The following is a 7,600-nucleotide window of genomic DNA, read 5'->3' as shown; positions in this document are numbered from 1 at the left end:
TATTTAAAAATGCATGTGTGTGAATAGATATATACACATATACAGTATATATATGTATATCTATATATATCTATATATATCTATCTATATATATATATATATATATATATATATATATATATATATATATATATATATATATATATATATATATATATATATATATATATATATATGAAGGAGTTCTGACACAGTCACACACATCAGTGCATACAAAGCCCTTGTGTGCTGTCCATGGTGCTTAAATGCAATTTCGAGATTTTATTTTAGTTAGGCTATTCAGTAGCACATATATTTATCTATAGATTATGGCATGACGTAGCTGTTTAAAACCAAGCATCATGCTCTCTGCATGTTGTCCATATCACCACGTGGCGCCGCTGTTGATCCATCAGAGACAGGGGTAGCTCTGATACAACTAGGCCCCTCCCGTTTACAGGGGATTGGGACATTTCTTCATTCTTTGTTAGAGGAGAACGGTGGAACAAACACACAATTTCCGATTATATTCAAAGCTCACCTTGGTTGATCTTTTCCACACTGCCTGCAATTTTTGATCTTGGAAGTCATATTCATGCTTTGTTTATAGTGGACAGAAATATGTCTTCGCTTTGTAGATGGAGCTTTTTCAGGATATGTCTTTGGTTCTTTCTACTGGATTGTTACTGGGAAACGGTGTCTGGGCAGCTCTCCTATTCCGTCTCAGAGGAGGTAAACCCGGGGACTCCTGTTGGAAATATCGCTAAGGACCTGAACCTTAATTCACAGGACTTGGAATCCCGTAGCTTTCAAATTGTTACTACATCAAAGAAAAAATTCTTCGAGGTAAATCTAAAGACTGGTGTTCTGCATGTCACTGAGAGAATAGACAGAGAGGAGCTTTGCACAGATGAACTCAAATGTTCAGTAAGTGTAGAAGCCGTCATCAATAACCCTTTAAAGCTTACCGTATTGATGTAGACATTTTAGATGTAAATGACAATGCCCCATTGTTTACGACCAAATTGCAACATTTATACATTGCAGAGAGTACTTTACCAGGAGTGAAATTCGCATTATCTGAAGCAACTGATGCAGATGTGGGGAGAAACGGAGTCAGTACTTACAAAATAAGCCAAAGTGAGCATTTCTCTTTGGCAGTGCACAAAGCAGGTGAAAGCGTGTCTGCTGAGTTAGTGCTGCAGAAAGCTTTAGACCGAGAGAAGCAGCCTGTGATCACCATGACACTAACTGCTGTAGATGGAGGGAGCCCTCCAAAATCGGGCACCTCACAGCTCGTTATCAATGTTCTAGACATTAACGATAACATTCCGATATTCAGCAAAACGTTGTACAAGACAAAAATTCCCGAAAACACGCCACTGGGCACAGTAGTAATCGCTGTGAACGCCACCGATGCAGATGAGGGCTTGAACAGTGAGATTGTGTATTCACTAAGAAGCAAAGATCAAGATCACGTACTTAATATCTTTGAAATTGATAGTAAAACGGGTGTCATTAAGGTAAAAGGCAATATAGACTTTGAAGAAAAAAAGGCTTTTGAGATACGTGTAGAGGCTAGTGATAAAGGGCAGCCTCCGATGTCTGCTCACTGTAAAGTGCTGTTAGAGGTCGTGGACGTGAATGATAATGCTCCAGAGATCACTGTGACGTCATTACGTACCACCGTGAAAGAGGACGCTAATGTAGGCACCGTAGTTGCTCTAGTATCAGTCCTCGATAAGGATGGTGGCAAAAACGGCGATGTAAAACTTAAAATTGAAAATGAGGTTCCTCTCAAACTCGAAACAAACTACAAAAAATATTATTCTTTGTTAGTGGACGGGCCCTTGGACAGAGAGAGTGTCTCCATCTACAATGTCACCATAGTCGCCACTGATGAGGGAACACCGTCACAATCGAGCACGAGTGTACTATCTATACACGTTTCTGATGTAAATGATAACGCACCTCGGTTCACAGAGACCATAATTAATGTATTCGTGAAGGAGAACAGTCCAGTGGGAGGAAGTATTAAAACAGTGACTGCCACTGATGCTGACGCTGACCAGAACAGTCAGGTTAGCTATTCGTTTTTACAAAGTAACAGTAACTCACTGCCACTCTCGACTATGGTAAACATCAACTCAGAGACTGGAGATATAGTCAGCCTGCAGTCTTTTAACTATGAGGAGTTAAAAACGTTTCAGTTTAAAGTTCAGGCCACAGACTCTGGTGTTCCTCCGCTCAGCAGCAACGTGACTGTGAACGTTTTAATTCTGGATGAAAATGACAATAATCCAACAATTCTCGCGCCCTATTCTGAGCACGGCTCCGTTAACAGTGAGAGCATCCCCTATTCTGCTGAAGCGGGATACTTTGTGGCAAAGATCAGGGCTGTAGACGCAGACTCTGGATACAATGCGCTGCTTTCTTATCACCTGTCTGAGCCCAAAGGAAACAACCTCTTCCGGATCGGAACCAGCACCGGAGAAATCAGGACTAAGAGGAGAATGAGTGACAATGACCTGAAAACTCACCCCTTGGTGGTGTTGGTTTCTGATAACGGAGAACCCTCCCTGTCAGCTACTGTGTCTATTGATGTGGTGGTGGTGGAAAGCACAGCTGACATCCAGACTCAGTTCAGACATGTGCCCCTAAAGGAGGAGAGCTTCTCTGATTTAAACCTGTATCTGCTGATCGCCATCGTGTCGGTGTCAGTGATCTTTCTGCTGAGTCTCATCAGTTTAATAGCTGTCAGATGCCACAGGACAGACGGCAGTTTCAGCAGGTACAGCGCCCCAATGATCACCACCCACCTGACGGGAGCTGGTCTTACTCCAAATCTACTCAGCAGTATGACGTGTGTTTCAGCTCAGACACGCTGAAGAGTGACGTAGTGGTTTTCCCCGCCCCGTTTCCGCCTGTAGATGCTGAGCTGATCAGTATTAACGGAGGAGACACTTTTACCAGAACTCAGACTTTACCTAACACTGACAAGGTAAGATATTAAATACATCAAGTATTCGTTGCTGCACTTTTTCTATGTAGAGAATTGTTTACGATATAGCGCAGTTTTATTTAGCCTACGTTATTTTTTTAAGGAGAGATGCTATGTAGCGTCAAGAAACCGTTATTACCTTTACACCGAATGTCCTTTTTTTAAAGTTAATTATAATCAAGGAAAATAAAAAGAGTTGTAGTTCGTATATAGTAGACTTTAGAGTGCTTTTCATGTGTTGTTTGGCTTTTTGTGGGTCGCTATCCGTGGTGCTGATGTCCACTTTTGAAGCTTGCTTTCAATTCCCAGAACATGACGCAAAACCAAACCGTGTTTAAGTCTACGATGTTTTAAAATTAAATTACAAATGTCTTTGCCAATAACTGTTGAACAACATGTAACATGTTTCAAATGGTACCTTCATGATAACTTTCTATTTAATCTTCGCGATCACTTTGATCTTCAGTTTTGAAAAGTCATAGGCATTCTGTATTTACAAAATACAAACAACTCAAAGTCACTGCTGCAAAGCATTTAAATAGGCTTTCAGATAATTTAAAAAAAAGAAAAAAAGGCTTATTTTAAAGATCCTTTTAGTCAAACAATATTAGTTTCAGTAATCAGTGGCTTAACGTTGTTGTTTATTACTTGATCTTTTATTTTTGCGATTCCTTCATCTTTAAGGAGAAGTAATAATGTATACTATTTCAAATGTTGTGTTTGATGTAGGAGTATTTATGCCATATGTCCACACGGGGACACTGTAGACCATCACATTTGGACGATCTCGTTGGTGGATCAGGGCTCCTCCCAGATTCAGCGGATGATGTTTCTGTGGGCTTTGTTACAAAGAGAGGTCGAACGACAAAGAACGGTTCTCCTCCTTAGTCGTGGAAATGCGGACATTTTGTACTGGAATATATCATTCCTGATGCTGATCTCGTAGTTGTAACGTATTGTCCAGATTTGCCTACATGTCCCTTCTCGATGTATGGAATAATGCATTTGCCGAGCAGAAGCAGCTCTGTGTGGATCTATCTCTTGGTCGTGCTGCTGGATTGTTACTGGGAAGCGGTGTCTGGGCAGCTCTCTTACTCCGTCTCAGAGGAGGTAAATCTGGGCACTGTTGTCGGAAATATCGCTAAAGATCTGAGCATCAATGTCCAGGATTTGGAGTCCCGCATATTTCAGATCGTTGCGGGATCAAAGAGAAAATATCTCGAGGTAAACCTAAAGACTGGTGTCCTGTACGTTAATGAGAGAATAGATCGAGAGGAGCTCTGCGGCGATGAACCCAAATGTTCGCTCAGTGTAGAAGCAGTTATTAATAACCCTTTAAAACTGTACCGGATTGAAATAATCATATTAGATGTGAATGACAATTACCCATCATTCCTCAGCACTTCGCAGATAATTAACATAACTGAGAATACAGCAGCAGGAGCGAAATTCCCTTTGCATCCAGCTCACGATGCTGACGTCGGTAAAAATACTGTAAATAGCTACAAGCTTAGCCAAAATGAACATTTCTCTCTCGCTACACATAAAGGAGAGAGTGTTACCGCGGAATTACAGCTTCAGAAAGTTTTAGACAGAGAAAAACAGTCTGTGATCCGACTCATACTGACCGCCATTGATGGAGGGACTCCTGCTAAATCTGGCAGTATGACTATAATAGTGAATGTATTGGATATCAATGATAATCCTCCTGTATTCAGCCAAACTCTTAATAAAGCCAGTGTATATGAGAACGCTAAGATAGGAACATCGATAATAACATTAAATGCGACTGATTTAGATGCAGGCCCAAATGGACAGGTAGTATATTCGTTCAGTGAAGTAGGCCGAGGGAAACAAACTGATCTGTTTGCTATAGACGAAAAAACTGGAACTGTAACAAATAAAAAGAATATCGACTTTGAAGAGAATAATGCTTTTGAGATTCGAGTACAAGCCAGTGATGGAGCAGTTTTCCCGATGACCTCACATACCAAATTATTGATTGAAGTATTAGACGTCAATGACAATGCCCCTGAAATTACAGTTACTTCACTGCTTAACACCGTGAAGGAGGATGCGTCCATTGGCACCGCCATTGCGCTTGTTTCAGTATTTGATAAAGACGGAGGTAGAAATGGGATGATGAGCTGTATCATTTCCAATCATGTTCCTTTTAAATTGGAGTCAAATTATAAGAATTACTACTCGTTGGTGGTGGATGGTCCTCTTGACAGAGAGAGCGCGTCTCAATACAATATCACCATCACTGCGACTGATGAGGGCAGCCCCTCTCTCCAGCACGAGCGTTATTATGTGCACGTCTCAGATGTAATGATAATACACCTGTGTTCACAGAAAACATAATCAATGTCTATGTGAAAGAAAACAGTCCAGTAGGAGCAGTTATAAAAAGGTTTCAGCAATTGATGCAGACATCGATCAAAACGGTCAGGTTAGCTATTCATTTTACAAAGTAACAGTAACTCACTGCCACTCTCGACTATGGTAAACATCAACTCAGAGACTGGAGATATAGTCAGCCTGCAGTCTTTTAACTACGAGGAGTTAAAAACGTTTCAGTTTAAAGTTCAGGCCACAGACTCTGGTGTTCCTCCGCTCTGCAGCAACGTGACTGTGAACGTTTTAATTCTGGATGAAAATGACAATAATCCAACAATTCTCGCACCCTACTCTGAGCACGGCTCCGTTAACAGTGAGAGCATCCCCTATTTTGCTGAAGCAGGATACTTTGTGGCAAAGATCAGGGCTGTAGACGCAGACTCTGGATACAATGCGCTGCTTTCTTATCACCTGTCTGAGCCCAAAGGAAACAACCTCTTCCGGATCGGAACCAGCACCGGAGAAATCAGGACTAAGAGGAGAATGAGTGACAATGACCTGAAAACTCACCCCTTGGTGGTGTTGGTTTCTGATAACGGAGAACCCTCCCTGTCAGCTACTGTGTCTATTGATGTGGTGGTGGTGGAAAGCACAGCTGACATCCAGACTCAGTTCAGACATGTGCCCCTAAAGGAGGAGAGCTTCTCTGATTTAAACCTGTATCTGCTGATCGCCATCGTGTCGGTGTCAGTGATCTTTCTGCTGAGTCTCATCAGTTTAATAGCTGTCAGATGCCACAGGACAGACGGCAGTTTCAGCAGGTACAGCGCCCCAATGATCACACCCACCCTGACGGGAGCTGGTCTTACTCCAAATCTATCAGCAGTATGACGTGTGTTTCAGCTCAGACACGCTGAAGAGTGACGTAGTGGTTTTCCCCGCCCCGTTTCCGCCTGTAGATGCTGAGCTGATCAGTATTAACGGAGGAGGACACTTTTACCAGAACTCAGACTTTACCTAACACAGACAAGGTAAGAAAAGCACGAAAAAGCAACACATTTCAGTGCTAGTTTTTCAGGGCTGCGTCTGAGAAAATGTCCTGCCGTGTTCCTTTCTCTAGATGTATGAAAAGGAAATTACTTTGTGAAAGCTTCTGTTTATGTATATGTGTTTTCAAATGTGTATCCTTACATACACTAAAGTGATGGAAACATTGAAGAGTAATCCTCTCATTAATTCTTCCGAGATGGTTGCTGTTTGCTTGTGCCGTTGTCCATGGTGCTGGAATAAGAGCCACGATGTAGTGTGTGCGGTCTGGAGGGTTTATTCACTGAAGTTTTCTTACAATAGTCTGTCTCTTGACATGTGACGTATAACGTTAATGTAAAACTTAGAGAGAGAGACAAAGAAATGCATTATTGTTAGTTTTATTATTTATTTGTATGTTTTCATTTTACACAAATCTGTAAATAAGTAAATATCGGCATTAGACAGTTTTTGGTCTACTGTCAGTGTGACTTCTTGTTAGCTGTAGGTTGACATGAAAGTTCAGAAGAATATTGGTGATTTATCCATTTGAAGTGGTAAATGTAGTTATTTAAAACAACCACACGGGGACATTGTAGACCATCACATTTAATGTCCATCTTGGTTGCTTCATGCTCCTCCCAGATTCAGAGGATGCTGATGTTTCTCGGGGCTTTGTTACAAAGAGACGCAGTGGAAGAACGGATTGCGTGGCCATCATTCTGTCTTTTCCACCCTAAGACAGGAAAACTGGATTCTGGCACTTTGCTTTCATCCAGAATTTTTGAGACCAGAATCCCTATGCTCTGTTCACGTTGGATACAAATATGTCGACGCGGAGTTTACGGAGCACTTTTGGGATTTTTATGGTCGTTGTTATTTGGATTGTTGCTGGGAAGCGGTATTTGGACAGCTCTCTTACTCTGTATCAGAGGAGGTAAACCAGGGGACATCTGTGGGAAACCTCGCTAAAGATCTAAACCTTAATGTTCACGACCTGAAGCACGTATGTTTCAGATTGTAAGCGGATCAAATAGAAAATATTTCGACGTAAATCGGAAAACTGGTGTTCTATATGTCAATGAAAGAATCGACCGCGAGGAGTTGTGTGCGAAGGCTATAAAATGTACCGTAATGTAGAGGCCGTGATCAACAATCCACTAAAGCTTTACCGTTTGGAGGTAAATATATCGATATAAACGATAATGCGCCATATTTCCCTGAGCATTTGCAGACTCTTAACATTGCTGAAAG

General features: G+C 41.5%; 2 pseudogenes; both read left to right on the top strand.

Annotated features, from left to right (window-relative positions):
• The first annotated feature begins 480 nt into the window (after positions 1-480).
• LOC116675478 (protocadherin alpha-3-like) lies at positions 481-3,017 on the top strand (annotated as a pseudogene).
• Positions 3,018-3,656: 639 nt separating this feature from the next.
• LOC116675479 (protocadherin alpha-8-like) lies at positions 3,657-6,416 on the top strand (annotated as a pseudogene).
• Positions 6,417-7,600: the final 1,184 nt, after the last annotated feature.

The sequence above is a fragment of the Etheostoma spectabile genome, unplaced genomic scaffold (assembly GCF_008692095.1).
Source record: "Etheostoma spectabile isolate EspeVRDwgs_2016 unplaced genomic scaffold, UIUC_Espe_1.0 scaffold00001964, whole genome shotgun sequence".
Classification (NCBI taxonomy): domain Eukaryota; kingdom Metazoa; phylum Chordata; class Actinopteri; order Perciformes; family Percidae; genus Etheostoma; species Etheostoma spectabile.
This window is presented reverse-complemented; position numbering and strand designations above follow the sequence as displayed.